Here is a 19,546-nt window from a genome sequence, read left to right on the forward strand (position 1 = left end):
AAGACTTTTCCAAAACTGTTCTATCAAAATACAGATTCAACTCTGGCTGACGAACGCATACAACAGAAAGTAGTTTCAGAGAACAATTCTGTCTGGTTTTTATGTGAAGATAGTCCCGTTTCCAACGAACGCTTCAAAGAGCTCCATATATATCCTTATGCAGATTCTGCAAAAATACTATTTCAAAACTGCTCTACCCAAAGGAAGGTTGAACTCTGTTTGTTGAATGCACACATCATAAGGAAATTTCAGAAAATGCTTCTGTCTAGTTTTTCTGTGAAGTTGTTTCCTTTTCCACCATAGGCTTCAAAGCGCTCCTAATGAACATTTGCAAATTCTACAAAAAGAGTGTTTCAAAAGTGCTCTATCAAAAGAAAGGTTCAACTCTGTGTGTTGCATGCACGCAACACAAAGCAGTTTCTGAGAACACTTCTGTCTAGTTTTTATGTGAAGATATTCACGTTTCCAACGAAGGTCTCAAAGAGCTCCAAATATCCACTGGCAGATTCTGCGAAAAGTCTCTTTCAAGACTGCTCCATCGAAAGGAAGGTTCAAGTCTCTGAGTTGAATACACACATCTTAAAGAAGTTTCAGAAAATGCTTCTGTCTAGATTTTATGTGAAGATATTTCCTTTTCCACCATTGGCCTCAAAGCACAACGAATGAAAACTTGCAGATTCTATAAAAAAAAGTGTTTCAAAACTGCTGTATTAAAAGAAAGATTCAACTCTGTTAGTTGAATGTGTACAACACAAAGCAGGTTCAGAGAACACTTCTGTCTAGTTTTATGTGAAGATTGTACCATTTCCAACGAACGCCTCAAAAAGCTCCAAATATCCACATGCATATTCTGCAAAAACACTGTTTCAGAACTGCTCAAACAATGGAAGATTCAACTCTGTTAGTTAAATGCACACGTCATAAAGGAGTTTCTTAGAATGCTTCCGTCATGTTTTTATGTGACATTGTTTCCTTTTCCACCGTGGGCTTCAATTCCCTCCAAATGAACACTTGCAAATTCTACCAAAAGAGTGTTTGAAAAGTGCTCTATCAAAAGAAAGGTTCAACTCTGTGTGTTGAGTGCACACAACACAAAGAAGTTTCTGAGAATACCTCTGTCTAGTATTTATGTGAAGATATTCACGTTTCCAACAAAGGCCTCAAAGAGCTCCAAATATCCACTTGCAGATAACATAAAAAGAATGTTTCAAAACTGCTCTTTCAAAAGGAAGGTTGAACTCTGTGAGTTGAAAGCACACATCATAAATAACTTTCACAGAATGCTTCTGTCTGGATTTTTTGTGAAGATACTTCCTTTTCCAACATAGGCCTCAAAGTGCTCCTAATGAACAATTGCACATTCTACAAAGAATATTTCAAAACTGCTCTTTCAGAAAAAGTTTTTCAACTCTGTGAGTTGGATTCACGCTACACAAACCAGTTTCACAGAATGCATCCATCTAGTTTTTATTTGAAGATGTTACCATTTCCAACGATGGCCTGTAAGTGCTCCAAATATCCACTTGCAGATTCTGGAAAAACACTGTTTCAAAACTGCTCTAAGAAAAAGAAGGTTCAACTCTGTGAGTTGAATGCACACATCAAAAAATTGTTTCTGAGAATGCTTCTGTCTAGTTTTTATATGAAGATATTTCCTTTTCCACGATAGACCTCAAAGCACACCCCATGAACACTTGCAGATTCTACAAAAAAAGAGTGTTTCAAAACTGCTCTATCAAAAGAAAGATTCAACATTGTGAGTTGAAGGCATACAACACGAAGCAGTTTCTGAGAACACTTCTGTCTAGTTTTTTTGTGTGAGATATTCTGGTTTCCAACGAAGGCCTCAAGAGATCCAAATGTCCACTTGCATATTCTGCAGAAACACTGTTTCAAAACTGCTCTATCAAAAGGAAGGATTATCTCTCTGAGTTCAATGCACACACCATAAAGGTGTTTCTGAGAAACCTTCTGTCTGGTTTTTATATGAAGATATTTCCTTTTCCACCATAGGCCACAAAGCCCTCCGAAAGAAAACTTGCAGATTCTACAAAAAGGGTGTTTCAAAACTGTTCTATCAAGGGAAATGTTCAATTCTGTGGGTTGAAGAAACACATCACAAAGCAGTTTCTGAGAATGCTGCTGTCCAGTATTTATGTGAAGATATTCCCGTTTCCAACGAAAGCCTGAAAGAGCTACAAATATCCACTTGCAGATTCTGCAAAATGACGCTTTGAAAACTGCTCCACGAAAAGGAAGTTTCAAGTCTGTGAGTTGAATGCACACATCGTAAAGAAGTTTCAGAGAATGCTTCTGTCTAGATTTTATGTGAAAGTATTTCCGTTTCCACCATTGGCCTCAAAGCATACCAAATGAACACTTGCAGATTCTACAAAAAGACTTTTCCAAAACTGTTCTATCAAAATACAGATTCAACTCTGGGTGACGAACGCATACAACAGAAAGTAGTTTCAGAGAACAATTCTGTCTGGTTTTTATGTGAAGATAGTCCCGTTTCCAACGAACGCTTCAAAGAGCTCCATATATATCCTTATGCAGATTCTGCAAAAATACTATTTCAAAACTGCTCTACCCAAAGGAAGGTTGAACTCTGTTTGTTGAATGCACACATCATAAGGAAATTTCAGAAAATGCTTCTGTCTAGTTTTTCTGTGAAGTTGTTTCCTTTTCCACCATAGGCTTCAAAGCGCTCCTAATGAACATTTGCAAATTCTACAAAAAGAGTGTTTCAAAAGTGCTCTATCAAAAGAAAGGTTCAACTCTGTGTGTTGCATGCACGCAACACAAAGCAGTTTCTGAGAACACTTCTGTCTAGTTTTTATGTGAAGATATTCACGTTTCCAACGAAGGTCTCAAAGAGCTCCAAATATCCACTGGCAGATTCTGCGAAAAGTCTCTTTCAAGACTGCTCCATCGAAAGGAAGGTTCAAGTCTCTGAGTTGAATACACACATCTTAAAGAAGTTTCAGAAAATGCTTCTGTCTAGATTTTATGTGAAGATATTTCCTTTTCCACCATTGGCCTCAAAGCACAACGAATGAAAACTTGCAGATTCTATAAAAAAAAGTGTTTCAAAACTGCTGTATTAAAAGAAAGATTCAACTCTGTTAGTTGAATGTGTACAACACAAAGCAGGTTCAGAGAACACTTCTGTCTAGTTTTATGTGAAGATTGTACCATTTCCAACGAACGCCTCAAAAAGCTCCAAATATCCACATGCATATTCTGCAAAAACACTGTTTCAGAACTGCTCAAACAATGGAAGATTCAACTCTGTTAGTTAAATGCACACGTCATAAAGGAGTTTCTTAGAATGCTTCCGTCATGTTTTTATGTGACATTGTTTCCTTTTCCACCGTGGGCTTCAATTCCCTCCAAATGAACACTTGCAAATTCTACCAAAAGAGTGTTTGAAAAGTGCTCTATCAAAAGAAAGGTTCAACTCTGTGTGTTGAGTGCACACAACACAAAGAAGTTTCTGAGAATACCTCTGTCTAGTATTTATGTGAAGATATTCACGTTTCCAACAAAGGCCTCAAAGAGCTCCAAATATCCACTTGCAGATAACATAAAAAGAATGTTTCAAAACTGCTCTTTCAAAAGGAAGGTTGAACTCTGTGAGTTGAAAGCACACATCATAAATAACTTTCACAGAATGCTTCTGTCTGGATTTTTTGTGAAGATACTTCCTTTTCCAACATAGGCCTCAAAGTGCTCCTAATGAACAATTGCACATTCTACAAAGAATATTTCAAAACTGCTCTTTCAGAAAAAGTTTTTCAACTCTGTGAGTTGGATTCACGCTACACAAACCAGTTTCACAGAATGCATCCATCTAGTTTTTATTTGAAGATGTTACCATTTCCAACGATGGCCTGTAAGTGCTCCAAATATCCACTTGCAGATTCTGGAAAAACACTGTTTCAAAACTGCTCTAAGAAAAAGAAGGTTCAACTCTGTGAGTTGAATGCACACATCAAAAAATTGTTTCTGAGAATGCTTCTGTCTAGTTTTTATATGAAGATATTTCCTTTTCCACGATAGACCTCAAAGCACACCCCATGAACACTTGCAGATTCTACAAAAAAAGAGTGTTTCAAAACTGCTCTATCAAAAGAAAGATTCAACATTGTGAGTTGAAGGCATACAACACGAAGCAGTTTCTGAGAACACTTCTGTCTAGTTTTTTTGTGTGAGATATTCTGGTTTCCAACGAAGGCCTCAAGAGATCCAAATGTCCACTTGCATATTCTGCAGAAACACTGTTTCAAAACTGCTCTATCAAAAGGAAGGATTATCTCTCTGAGTTCAATGCACACACCATAAAGGTGTTTCTGAGAAACCTTCTGTCTGGTTTTTATATGAAGATATTTCCTTTTCCACCATAGGCCACAAAGCCCTCCGAAAGAAAACTTGCAGATTCTACAAAAAGGGTGTTTCAAAACTGTTCTATCAAGGGAAATGTTCAATTCTGTGGGTTGAAGAAACACATCACAAAGCAGTTTCTGAGAATGCTGCTGTCCAGTATTTATGTGAAGATATTCCCGTTTCCAACGAAAGCCTGAAAGAGCTACAAATATCCACTTGCAGATTCTGCAAAATGACGCTTTGAAAACTGCTCCACGAAAAGGAAGTTTCAAGTCTGTGAGTTGAATGCACACATCGTAAAGAAGTTTCAGAGAATGCTTCTGTCTAGATTTTATGTGAAAGTATTTCCGTTTCCACCATTGGCCTCAAAGCATACCAAATGAACACTTGCAGATTCTACAAAAAGACTTTTCCAAAACTGTTCTATCAAAATACAGATTCAACTCTGGGTGACGAACGCATACAACAGAAAGTAGTTTCAGAGAACAATTCTGTCTGGTTTTTATGTGAAGATAGTCCCGTTTCCAACGAACGCTTCAAAGAGCTCCATATATATCCTTATGCAGATTCTGCAAAAATACTATTTCAAAACTGCTCTACCCAAAGGAAGGTTGAACTCTGTTTGTTGAATGCACACATCATAAGGAAATTTCAGAAAATGCTTCTGTCTAGTTTTTCTGTGAAGTTGTTTCCTTTTCCACCATAGGCTTCAAAGCGCTCCTAATGAACATTTGCAAATTCTACAAAAAGAGTGTTTCAAAAGTGCTCTATCAAAAGAAAGGTTCAACTCTGTGTGTTGCATGCACGCAACACAAAGCAGTTTCTGAGAACACTTCTGTCTAGTTTTTATGTGAAGATATTCACGTTTCCAACGAAGGTCTCAAAGAGCTCCAAATATCCACTGGCAGATTCTGCGAAAAGTCTCTTTCAAGACTGCTCCATCGAAAGGAAGGTTCAAGTCTCTGAGTTGAATACACACATCTTAAAGAAGTTTCAGAAAATGCTTCTGTCTAGATTTTATGTGAAGATATTTCCTTTTCCACCATTGGCCTCAAAGCACAACGAATGAAAACTTGCAGATTCTATAAAAAAAAGTGTTTCAAAACTGCTGTATTAAAAGAAAGATTCAACTCTGTTAGTTGAATGTGTACAACACAAAGCAGGTTCAGAGAACACTTCTGTCTAGTTTTATGTGAAGATTGTACCATTTCCAACGAACGCCTCAAAAAGCTCCAAATATCCACATGCATATTCTGCAAAAACACTGTTTCAGAACTGCTCAAACAATGGAAGATTCAACTCTGTTAGTTAAATGCACACGTCATAAAGGAGTTTCTTAGAATGCTTCCGTCATGTTTTTATGTGACATTGTTTCCTTTTCCACCGTGGGCTTCAATTCCCTCCAAATGAACACTTGCAAATTCTACCAAAAGAGTGTTTGAAAAGTGCTCTATCAAAAGAAAGGTTCAACTCTGTGTGTTGAGTGCACACAACACAAAGAAGTTTCTGAGAATACCTCTGTCTAGTATTTATGTGAAGATATTCACGTTTCCAACAAAGGCCTCAAAGAGCTCCAAATATCCACTTGCAGATAACATAAAAAGAATGTTTCAAAACTGCTCTTTCAAAAGGAAGGTTGAACTCTGTGAGTTGAAAGCACACATCATAAATAACTTTCACAGAATGCTTCTGTCTGGATTTTTTGTGAAGATACTTCCTTTTCCAACATAGGCCTCAAAGTGCTCCTAATGAACAATTGCACATTCTACAAAGAATATTTCAAAACTGCTCTTTCAGAAAAAGTTTTTCAACTCTGTGAGTTGGATTCACGCTACACAAACCAGTTTCACAGAATGCATCCATCTAGTTTTTATTTGAAGATGTTACCATTTCCAACGATGGCCTGTAAGTGCTCCAAATATCCACTTGCAGATTCTGGAAAAACACTGTTTCAAAACTGCTCTAAGAAAAAGAAGGTTCAACTCTGTGAGTTGAATGCACACATCAAAAAATTGTTTCTGAGAATGCTTCTGTCTAGTTTTTATATGAAGATATTTCCTTTTCCACGATAGACCTCAAAGCACACCCCATGAACACTTGCAGATTCTACAAAAAAAGAGTGTTTCAAAACTGCTCTATCAAAAGAAAGATTCAACATTGTGAGTTGAAGGCATACAACACGAAGCAGTTTCTGAGAACACTTCTGTCTAGTTTTTTTGTGTGAGATATTCTGGTTTCCAACGAAGGCCTCAAGAGATCCAAATGTCCACTTGCATATTCTGCAGAAACACTGTTTCAAAACTGCTCTATCAAAAGGAAGGATTATCTCTCTGAGTTCAATGCACACACCATAAAGGTGTTTCTGAGAAACCTTCTGTCTGGTTTTTATATGAAGATATTTCCTTTTCCACCATAGGCCACAAAGCCCTCCGAAAGAAAACTTGCAGATTCTACAAAAAGGGTGTTTCAAAACTGTTCTATCAAGGGAAATGTTCAATTCTGTGGGTTGAAGAAACACATCACAAAGCAGTTTCTGAGAATGCTGCTGTCCAGTATTTATGTGAAGATATTCCCGTTTCCAACGAAAGCCTGAAAGAGCTACAAATATCCACTTGCAGATTCTGCAAAATGACGCTTTGAAAACTGCTCCACGAAAAGGAAGTTTCAAGTCTGTGAGTTGAATGCACACATCGTAAAGAAGTTTCAGAGAATGCTTCTGTCTAGATTTTATGTGAAAGTATTTCCGTTTCCACCATTGGCCTCAAAGCATACCAAATGAACACTTGCAGATTCTACAAAAAGACTTTTCCAAAACTGTTCTATCAAAATACAGATTCAACTCTGGGTGACGAACGCATACAACAGAAAGTAGTTTCAGAGAACAATTCTGTCTGGTTTTTATGTGAAGATAGTCCCGTTTCCAACGAACGCTTCAAAGAGCTCCATATATATCCTTATGCAGATTCTGCAAAAATACTATTTCAAAACTGCTCTACCCAAAGGAAGGTTGAACTCTGTTTGTTGAATGCACACATCATAAGGAAATTTCAGAAAATGCTTCTGTCTAGTTTTTCTGTGAAGTTGTTTCCTTTTCCACCATAGGCTTCAAAGCGCTCCTAATGAACATTTGCAAATTCTACAAAAAGAGTGTTTCAAAAGTGCTCTATCAAAAGAAAGGTTCAACTCTGTGTGTTGCATGCACGCAACACAAAGCAGTTTCTGAGAACACTTCTGTCTAGTTTTTATGTGAAGATATTCACGTTTCCAACGAAGGTCTCAAAGAGCTCCAAATATCCACTGGCAGATTCTGCGAAAAGTCTCTTTCAAGACTGCTCCATCGAAAGGAAGGTTCAAGTCTCTGAGTTGAATACACACATCTTAAAGAAGTTTCAGAAAATGCTTCTGTCTAGATTTTATGTGAAGATATTTCCTTTTCCACCATTGGCCTCAAAGCACAACGAATGAAAACTTGCAGATTCTATAAAAAAAAGTGTTTCAAAACTGCTGTATTAAAAGAAAGATTCAACTCTGTTAGTTGAATGTGTACAACACAAAGCAGGTTCAGAGAACACTTCTGTCTAGTTTTATGTGAAGATTGTACCATTTCCAACGAACGCCTCAAAAAGCTCCAAATATCCACATGCATATTCTGCAAAAACACTGTTTCAGAACTGCTCAAACAATGGAAGATTCAACTCTGTTAGTTAAATGCACACGTCATAAAGGAGTTTCTTAGAATGCTTCCGTCATGTTTTTATGTGACATTGTTTCCTTTTCCACCGTGGGCTTCAATTCCCTCCAAATGAACACTTGCAAATTCTACCAAAAGAGTGTTTGAAAAGTGCTCTATCAAAAGAAAGGTTCAACTCTGTGTGTTGAGTGCACACAACACAAAGAAGTTTCTGAGAATACCTCTGTCTAGTATTTATGTGAAGATATTCACGTTTCCAACAAAGGCCTCAAAGAGCTCCAAATATCCACTTGCAGATAACATAAAAAGAATGTTTCAAAACTGCTCTTTCAAAAGGAAGGTTGAACTCTGTGAGTTGAAAGCACACATCATAAATAACTTTCACAGAATGCTTCTGTCTGGATTTTTTGTGAAGATACTTCCTTTTCCAACATAGGCCTCAAAGTGCTCCTAATGAACAATTGCACATTCTACAAAGAATATTTCAAAACTGCTCTTTCAGAAAAAGTTTTTCAACTCTGTGAGTTGGATTCACGCTACACAAACCAGTTTCACAGAATGCATCCATCTAGTTTTTATTTGAAGATGTTACCATTTCCAACGATGGCCTGTAAGTGCTCCAAATATCCACTTGCAGATTCTGGAAAAACACTGTTTCAAAACTGCTCTAAGAAAAAGAAGGTTCAACTCTGTGAGTTGAATGCACACATCAAAAAATTGTTTCTGAGAATGCTTCTGTCTAGTTTTTATATGAAGATATTTCCTTTTCCACGATAGACCTCAAAGCACACCCCATGAACACTTGCAGATTCTACAAAAAAAGAGTGTTTCAAAACTGCTCTATCAAAAGAAAGATTCAACATTGTGAGTTGAAGGCATACAACACGAAGCAGTTTCTGAGAACACTTCTGTCTAGTTTTTTTGTGTGAGATATTCTGGTTTCCAACGAAGGCCTCAAGAGATCCAAATGTCCACTTGCATATTCTGCAGAAACACTGTTTCAAAACTGCTCTATCAAAAGGAAGGATTATCTCTCTGAGTTCAATGCACACACCATAAAGGTGTTTCTGAGAAACCTTCTGTCTGGTTTTTATATGAAGATATTTCCTTTTCCACCATAGGCCACAAAGCCCTCCGAAAGAAAACTTGCAGATTCTACAAAAAGGGTGTTTCAAAACTGTTCTATCAAGGGAAATGTTCAATTCTGTGGGTTGAAGAAACACATCACAAAGCAGTTTCTGAGAATGCTGCTGTCCAGTATTTATGTGAAGATATTCCCGTTTCCAACGAAAGCCTGAAAGAGCTACAAATATCCACTTGCAGATTCTGCAAAATGACGCTTTGAAAACTGCTCCACGAAAAGGAAGTTTCAAGTCTGTGAGTTGAATGCACACATCGTAAAGAAGTTTCAGAGAATGCTTCTGTCTAGATTTTATGTGAAAGTATTTCCGTTTCCACCATTGGCCTCAAAGCATACCAAATGAACACTTGCAGATTCTACAAAAAGACTTTTCCAAAACTGTTCTATCAAAATACAGATTCAACTCTGGGTGACGAACGCATACAACAGAAAGTAGTTTCAGAGAACAATTCTGTCTGGTTTTTATGTGAAGATAGTCCCGTTTCCAACGAACGCTTCAAAGAGCTCCATATATATCCTTATGCAGATTCTGCAAAAATACTATTTCAAAACTGCTCTACCCAAAGGAAGGTTGAACTCTGTTTGTTGAATGCACACATCATAAGGAAATTTCAGAAAATGCTTCTGTCTAGTTTTTCTGTGAAGTTGTTTCCTTTTCCACCATAGGCTTCAAAGCGCTCCTAATGAACATTTGCAAATTCTACAAAAAGAGTGTTTCAAAAGTGCTCTATCAAAAGAAAGGTTCAACTCTGTGTGTTGCATGCACGCAACACAAAGCAGTTTCTGAGAACACTTCTGTCTAGTTTTTATGTGAAGATATTCACGTTTCCAACGAAGGTCTCAAAGAGCTCCAAATATCCACTGGCAGATTCTGCGAAAAGTCTCTTTCAAGACTGCTCCATCGAAAGGAAGGTTCAAGTCTCTGAGTTGAATACACACATCTTAAAGAAGTTTCAGAAAATGCTTCTGTCTAGATTTTATGTGAAGATATTTCCTTTTCCACCATTGGCCTCAAAGCACAACGAATGAAAACTTGCAGATTCTATAAAAAAAAGTGTTTCAAAACTGCTGTATTAAAAGAAAGATTCAACTCTGTTAGTTGAATGTGTACAACACAAAGCAGGTTCAGAGAACACTTCTGTCTAGTTTTATGTGAAGATTGTACCATTTCCAACGAACGCCTCAAAAAGCTCCAAATATCCACATGCATATTCTGCAAAAACACTGTTTCAGAACTGCTCAAACAATGGAAGATTCAACTCTGTTAGTTAAATGCACACGTCATAAAGGAGTTTCTTAGAATGCTTCCGTCATGTTTTTATGTGACATTGTTTCCTTTTCCACCGTGGGCTTCAATTCCCTCCAAATGAACACTTGCAAATTCTACCAAAAGAGTGTTTGAAAAGTGCTCTATCAAAAGAAAGGTTCAACTCTGTGTGTTGAGTGCACACAACACAAAGAAGTTTCTGAGAATACCTCTGTCTAGTATTTATGTGAAGATATTCACGTTTCCAACAAAGGCCTCAAAGAGCTCCAAATATCCACTTGCAGATAACATAAAAAGAATGTTTCAAAACTGCTCTTTCAAAAGGAAGGTTGAACTCTGTGAGTTGAAAGCACACATCATAAATAACTTTCACAGAATGCTTCTGTCTGGATTTTTTGTGAAGATACTTCCTTTTCCAACATAGGCCTCAAAGTGCTCCTAATGAACAATTGCACATTCTACAAAGAATATTTCAAAACTGCTCTTTCAGAAAAAGTTTTTCAACTCTGTGAGTTGGATTCACGCTACACAAACCAGTTTCACAGAATGCATCCATCTAGTTTTTATTTGAAGATGTTACCATTTCCAACGATGGCCTGTAAGTGCTCCAAATATCCACTTGCAGATTCTGGAAAAACACTGTTTCAAAACTGCTCTAAGAAAAAGAAGGTTCAACTCTGTGAGTTGAATGCACACATCAAAAAATTGTTTCTGAGAATGCTTCTGTCTAGTTTTTATATGAAGATATTTCCTTTTCCACGATAGACCTCAAAGCACACCCCATGAACACTTGCAGATTCTACAAAAAAAGAGTGTTTCAAAACTGCTCTATCAAAAGAAAGATTCAACATTGTGAGTTGAAGGCATACAACACGAAGCAGTTTCTGAGAACACTTCTGTCTAGTTTTTTTGTGTGAGATATTCTGGTTTCCAACGAAGGCCTCAAGAGATCCAAATGTCCACTTGCATATTCTGCAGAAACACTGTTTCAAAACTGCTCTATCAAAAGGAAGGATTATCTCTCTGAGTTCAATGCACACACCATAAAGGTGTTTCTGAGAAACCTTCTGTCTGGTTTTTATATGAAGATATTTCCTTTTCCACCATAGGCCACAAAGCCCTCCAAAAGAAAACTTGCAGATTCTACAAAAAGGGTGTTTCAAAACTGTTCTATCAAGGGAAATGTTCAATTCTGTGGGTTGAAGAAACACATCACAAAGCAGTTTCTGAGAATGCTGCTGTCCAGTATTTATGTGAAGATATTCCCGTTTCCAACGAAAGCCTGAAAGAGCTACAAATATCCACTTGCAGATTCTGCAAAATGACGCTTTGAAAACTGCTCCACGAAAAGGAAGTTTCAAGTCTGTGAGTTGAATGCACACATCGTAAAGAAGTTTCAGAGAATGCTTCTGTCTAGATTTTATGTGAAAGTATTTCCGTTTCCACCATTGGCCTCAAAGCATACCAAATGAACACTTGCAGATTCTACAAAAAGACTTTTCCAAAACTGTTCTATCAAAATACAGATTCAACTCTGGGTGACGAACGCATACAACAGAAAGTAGTTTCAGAGAACAATTCTGTCTGGTTTTTATGTGAAGATAGTCCCGTTTCCAACGAACGCTTCAAAGAGCTCCATATATATCCTTATGCAGATTCTGCAAAAATACTATTTCAAAACTGCTCTACCCAAAGGAAGGTTGAACTCTGTTTGTTGAATGCACACATCATAAGGAAATTTCAGAAAATGCTTCTGTCTAGTTTTTCTGTGAAGTTGTTTCCTTTTCCACCATAGGCTTCAAAGCGCTCCTAATGAACATTTGCAAATTCTACAAAAAGAGTGTTTCAAAAGTGCCCTATCAAAAGAAAGGTTCAACTCTGTGTGTTGCATGCACGCAACACAAAGCAGTTTCTGAGAACACTTCTGTCTAGTTTTTATGTGAAGATATTCACGTTTCCAACGAAGGTCTCAAAGAGCTCCAAATATCCACTGGCAGATTCTGCGAAAAGTCTCTTTCAAGACTGCTCCATCGAAAGGAAGGTTCAAGTCTCTGAGTTGAATACACACATCTTAAAGAAGTTTCAGAAAATGCTTCTGTCTAGATTTTATGTGAAGATATTTCCTTTTCCACCATTGGCCTCAAAGCACAACGAATGAAAACTTGCAGATTCTATAAAAAAAAGTGTTTCAAAACTGCTGTATTAAAAGAAAGATTCAACTCTGTTAGTTGAATGTGTACAACACAAAGCAGGTTCAGAGAACACTTCTGTCTAGTTTTATGTGAAGATTGTACCATTTCCAACGAACGCCTCAAAAAGCTCCAAATATCCACATGCATATTCTGCAAAAACACTGTTTCAGAACTGCTCAAACAATGGAAGATTCAACTCTGTTAGTTAAATGCACACGTCATAAAGGAGTTTCTTAGAATGCTTCCGTCATGTTTTTATGTGACATTGTTTCCTTTTCCACCGTGGGCTTCAATTCCCTCCAAATGAACACTTGCAAATTCTACCAAAAGAGTGTTTGAAAAGTGCTCTATCAAAAGAAAGGTTCAACTCTGTGTGTTGAGTGCACACAACACAAAGAAGTTTCTGAGAATACCTCTGTCTAGTATTTATGTGAAGATATTCACGTTTCCAACAAAGGCCTCAAAGAGCTCCAAATATCCACTTGCAGATAACATAAAAAGAATGTTTCAAAACTGCTCTTTCAAAAGGAAGGTTGAACTCTGTGAGTTGAAAGCACACATCATAAATAACTTTCACAGAATGCTTCTGTCTGGATTTTTTGTGAAGATACTTCCTTTTCCAACATAGGCCTCAAAGTGCTCCTAATGAACAATTGCACATTCTACAAAGAATATTTCAAAACTGCTCTTTCAGAAAAAGTTTTTCAACTCTGTGAGTTGGATTCACGCTACACAAACCAGTTTCACAGAATGCATCCATCTAGTTTTTATTTGAAGATGTTACCATTTCCAACGATGGCCTGTAAGTGCTCCAAATATCCACTTGCAGATTCTGGAAAAACACTGTTTCAAAACTGCTCTAAGAAAAAGAAGGTTCAACTCTGTGAGTTGAATGCACACATCAAAAAATTGTTTCTGAGAATGCTTCTGTCTAGTTTTTATATGAAGATATTTCCTTTTCCACGATAGACCTCAAAGCACACCCCATGAACACTTGCAGATTCTACAAAAAAAGAGTGTTTCAAAACTGCTCTATCAAAAGAAAGATTCAACATTGTGAGTTGAAGGCATACAACACGAAGCAGTTTCTGAGAACACTTCTGTCTAGTTTTTTTGTGTGAGATATTCTGGTTTCCAACGAAGGCCTCAAGAGATCCAAATGTCCACTTGCATATTCTGCAGAAACACTGTTTCAAAACTGCTCTATCAAAAGGAAGGATTATCTCTCTGAGTTCAATGCACACACCATAAAGGTGTTTCTGAGAAACCTTCTGTCTGGTTTTTATATGAAGATATTTCCTTTTCCACCATAGGCCACAAAGCCCTCCAAAAGAAAACTTGCAGATTCTACAAAAAGGGTGTTTCAAAACTGTTCTATCAAGGGAAATGTTCAATTCTGTGGGTTGAAGAAACACATCACAAAGCAGTTTCTGAGAATGCTGCTGTCCAGTATTTATGTGAAGATATTCCCGTTTCCAACGAAAGCCTGAAAGAGCTACAAATATCCACTTGCAGATTCTGCAAAATGACGCTTTGAAAACTGCTCCACGAAAAGGAAGTTTCAAGTCTGTGAGTTGAATGCACACATCGTAAAGAAGTTTCAGAGAATGCTTCTGTCTAGATTTTATGTGAAAGTATTTCCGTTTCCACCATTGGCCTCAAAGCATACCAAATGAACACTTGCAGATTCTACAAAAAGACTTTTCCAAAACTGTTCTATCAAAATACAGATTCAACTCTGGGTGACGAACGCATACAACAGAAAGTAGTTTCAGAGAACAATTCTGTCTGGTTTTTATGTGAAGATAGTCCCGTTTCCAACGAACGCTTCAAAGAGCTCCATATATATCCTTATGCAGATTCTGCAAAAATACTATTTCAAAACTGCTCTACCCAAAGGAAGGTTGAACTCTGTTTGTTGAATGCACACATCATAAGGAAATTTCAGAAAATGCTTCTGTCTAGTTTTTCTGTGAAGTTGTTTCCTTTTCCACCATAGGCTTCAAAGCGCTCCTAATGAACATTTGCAAATTCTACAAAAAGAGTGTTTCAAAAGTGCCCTATCAAAAGAAAGGTTCAACTCTGTGTGTTGCATGCACGCAACACAAAGCAGTTTCTGAGAACACTTCTGTCTAGTTTTTATGTGAAGATATTCACGTTTCCAACGAAGGTCTCAAAGAGCTCCAAATATCCACTGGCAGATTCTGCGAAAAGTCTCTTTCAAGACTGCTCCATCGAAAGGAAGGTTCAAGTCTCTGAGTTGAATACACACATCTTAAAGAAGTTTCAGAAAATGCTTCTGTCTAGATTTTATGTGAAGATATTTCCTTTTCCACCATTGGCCTCAAAGCACAACGAATGAAAACTTGCAGATTCTATAAAAAAAAGTGTTTCAAAACTGCTGTATTAAAAGAAAGATTCAACTCTGTTAGTTGAATGTGTACAACACAAAGCAGGTTCAGAGAACACTTCTGTCTAGTTTTATGTGAAGATTGTACCATTTCCAACGAACGCCTCAAAAAGCTCCAAATATCCACATGCATATTCTGCAAAAACACTGTTTCAGAACTGCTCAAACAATGGAAGATTCAACTCTGTTAGTTAAATGCACACGTCATAAAGGAGTTTCTTAGAATGCTTCCGTCATGTTTTTATGTGACATTGTTTCCTTTTCCACCGTGGGCTTCAATTCCCTCCAAATGAACACTTGCAAATTCTACCAAAAGAGTGTTTGAAAAGTGCTCTATCAAAAGAAAGGTTCAACTCTGTGTGTTGAGTGCACACAACACAAAGAAGTTTCTGAGAATACCTCTGTCTAGTATTTATGTGAAGATATTCACGTTTCCAACAAAGGCCTCAAAGAGCTCCAAATATCCACTTGCAGATAACATAAAAAGAATGTTTCAAAACTGCTCTTTCAAAAGGAAGGTTGAACTCTGTGAGTTGAAAGCACACATCATAAATAACTTTCACAGAATGCTTCTGTCTGGATTTTTTGTGAAGATACTTCCTTTTCCAACATAGGCCTCAAAGTGCTCCTAATGAACAATTGCACATTCTACAAAGAATATTTCAAAACTGCTCTTTCAGAAAAAGTTTTTCAACTCTGTGAGTTGGATTCACGCTACACAAACCAGTTTCACAGAATGCATCCATCTAGTTTTTATTTGAAGATGTTACCATTTCCAACGATGGCCTGTAAGTGCTCCAAATATCCACTTGCAGATTCTGGAAAAACACTGTTTCAAAACTGCTCTAAGAAAAAGAAGGTTCAACTCTGTGAGTTGAATGCACACATCAAAAAATTGTTTCTGAGAATGCTTCTGTCTAGTTTTTATATGAAGATATTTCCTTTTCCACGATAGACCTCAAAGCACACCCCATGAACACTTGCAGATTCTACAAAAAAAGAGTGTTTCAAAACTGCTCTATCAAAAGAAAGATTCAACATTGTGAGTTGAAGGCATACAACACGAAGCAGTTTCTGAGAACACTTCTGTCTAGTTTTTTTGTGTGAGATATTCTGGTTTCCAACGAAGGCCTCAAGAGATCCAAATGTCCACTTGCATATTCTGCAGAAACACTGTTTCAAAACTGCTCTATCAAAAGGAAGGATTATCTCTCTGAGTTCAATGCACACACCATAAAGGTGTTTCTGAGAAACCTTCTGTCTGGTTTTTATATGAAGATATTTCCTTTTCCACCATAGGCCACAAAGCCCTCCAAAAGAAAACTTGCAGATTCTACAAAAAGGGTGTTTCAAAACTGTTCTATCAAGGGAAATGTTCAATTCTGTGGGTTGAAGAAACACATCACAAAGCAGTTTCTGAGAATGCTGCTGTCCAGTATTTATGTGAAGATATTCCCGTTTCCAACGAAAGCCTGAAAGAGCTACAAATATCCACTTGCAGATTCTGCAAAATGACGCTTTGAAAACTGCTCCACGAAAAGGAAGTTTCAAGTCTGTGAGTTGAATGCACACATCGTAAAGAAGTTTCAGAGAATGCTTCTGTCTAGATTTTATGTGAAAGTATTTCCGTTTCCACCATTGGCCTCAAAGCATACCAAATGAACACTTGCAGATTCTACAAAAAGACTTTTCCAAAACTGTTCTATCAAAATACAGATTCAACTCTGGGTGACGAACGCATACAACAGAAAGTAGTTTCAGAGAACAATTCTGTCTGGTTTTTATGTGAAGATAGTCCCGTTTCCAACGAACGCTTCAAAGAGCTCCATATATATCCTTATGCAGATTCTGCAAAAATACTATTTCAAAACTGCTCTACCCAAAGGAAGGTTGAACTCTGTTTGTTGAATGCACACATCATAAGGAAATTTCAGAAAATGCTTCTGTCTAGTTTTTCTGTGAAGTTGTTTCCTTTTCCACCATAGGCTTCAAAGCGCTCCTAATGAACATTTGCAAATTCTACAAAAAGAGTGTTTCAAAAGTGCTCTATCAAAAGAAAGGTTCAACTCTGTGTGTTGCATGCACGCAACACAAAGCAGTTTCTGAGAACACTTCTGTCTAGTTTTTATGTGAAGATATTCACGTTTCCAACGAAGGTCTCAAAGAGCTCCAAATATCCACTGGCAGATTCTGCGAAAAGTCTCTTTCAAGACTGCTCCATCGAAAGGAAGGTTCAAGTCTCTGAGTTGAATACACACATCTTAAAGAAGTTTCAGAAAATGCTTCTGTCTAGATTTTATGTGAAGATATTTCCTTTTCCACCATTGGCCTCAAAGCACAACGAATGAAAACTTGCAGATTCTATAAAAAAAAGTGTTTCAAAACTGCTGTATTAAAAGAAAGATTCAACTCTGTTAGTTGAATGTGTACAACACAAAGCAGGTTCAGAGAACACTTCTGTCTAGTTTTATGTGAAGATTGTACCATTTCCAACGAACGCCTCAAAAAGCTCCAAATATCCACATGCATATTCTGCAAAAACACTGTTTCAGAACTGCTCAAACAATGGAAGATTCAACTCTGTTAGTTAAATGCACACGTCATAAAGGAGTTTCTTAGAATGCTTCCGTCATGTTTTTATGTGACATTGTTTCCTTTTCCACCGTGGGCTTCAATTCCCTCCAAATGAACACTTGCAAATTCTACCAAAAGAGTGTTTGAAAAGTGCTCTATCAAAAGAAAGGTTCAACTCTGTGTGTTGAGTGCACACAACACAAAGAAGTTTCTGAGAATACCTCTGTCTAGTATTTATGTGAAGATATTCACGTTTCCAACAAAGGCCTCAAAGAGCTCCAAATATCCACTTGCAGATAACATAAAAAGAATGTTTCAAAACTGCTCTTTCAAAAGGAAGGTTGAACTCTGTGAGTTGAAAGCACACATCATAAATAACTTTCACAGAATGCTTCTGTCTGGATTTTTTGTGAAGATACTTCCTTTTCCAACATAGGCCTCAAAGTGCTCCTAATGAACAATTGCACATTCTACAAAGAATATTTCAAAACTGCTCTTTCAGAAAAAGTTTTTCAACTCTGTGAGTTGGATTCACGCTACACAAACCAGTTTCACAGAATGCATCCATCTAGTTTTTATTTGAAGATGTTACCATTTCCAACGATGGCCTGTAAGTGCTCCAAATATCCACTTGCAGATTCTGGAAAAACACTGTTTCAAAACTGCTCTAAGAAAAAGAAGGTTCAACTCTGTGAGTTGAATGCACACATCAAAAAATTGTTTCTGAGAATGCTTCTGTCTAGTTTTTATATGAAGATATTTCCTTTTCCACGATAGACCTCAAAGCACACCCCATGAACACTTGCAGATTCTACAAAAAAAGAGTGTTTCAAAACTGCTCTATCAAAAGAAAGATTCAACATTGTGAGTTGAAGGCATACAACACGAAGCAGTTTCTGAGAACACTTCTGTCTAGTTTTTTTGTGTGAGATATTCTGGTTTCCAACGAAGGCCTCAAGAGATCCAAATGTCCACTTGCATATTCTGCAGAAACACTGTTTCAAAACTGCTCTATCAAAAGGAAGGATTATCTCTCTGAGTTCAATGCACACACCATAAAGGTGTTTCTGAGAAACCTTCTGTCTGGTTTTTATATGAAGATATTTCCTTTTCCACCATAGGCCACAAAGCCCTCCAAAAGAAAACTTGCAGATTCTACAAAAAGGGTGTTTCAAAACTGTTCTATCAAGGGAAATGTTCAATTCTGTGGGTTGAAGAAACACATCACAAAGCAGTTTCTGAGAATGCTGCTGTCCAGTATTTATGTGAAGATATTCCCGTTTCCAACGAAAGCCTGAAAGAGCTACAAATATCCACTTGCAGATTCTGCAAAATGACGCTTTGAAAACTGCTCCACGAAAAGGAAGTTTCAAGTCTGTGAGTTGAATGCACACATCGTAAAGAAGTTTCAGAGAATGCTTCTGTCTAGATTTTATGTGAAAGTATTTCCGTTTCCACCATTGGCCTCAAAGCATACCAAATGAACACTTGCAGATTCTACAAAAAGACTTTTCCAAAACTGTTCTATCAAAATACAGATTCAACTCTGGGTGACGAACGCATACAACAGAAAGTAGTTTCAGAGAACAATTCTGTCTGGTTTTTATGTGAAGATAGTCCCGTTTCCAACGAACGCTTCAAAGAGCTCCATATATATCCTTATGCAGATTCTGCAAAAATACTATTTCAAAACTGCTCTACCCAAAGGAAGGTTGAACTCTGTTTGTTGAATGCACACATCATAAGGAAATTTCAGAAAATGCTTCTGTCTAGTTTTTCTGTGAAGTTGTTTCCTTTTCCACCATAGGCTTCAAAGCGCTCCTAATGAACATTTGCAAATTCTACAAAAAGAGTGTTTCAAAAGTGCTCTATCAAAAGAAAG

This window comes from Pongo abelii, chromosome 13 (assembly GCF_028885655.2).
Source record: "Pongo abelii isolate AG06213 chromosome 13, NHGRI_mPonAbe1-v2.0_pri, whole genome shotgun sequence".
In the NCBI taxonomy this organism is placed as follows: Eukaryota; Metazoa; Chordata; class Mammalia; order Primates; family Hominidae; genus Pongo; species Pongo abelii.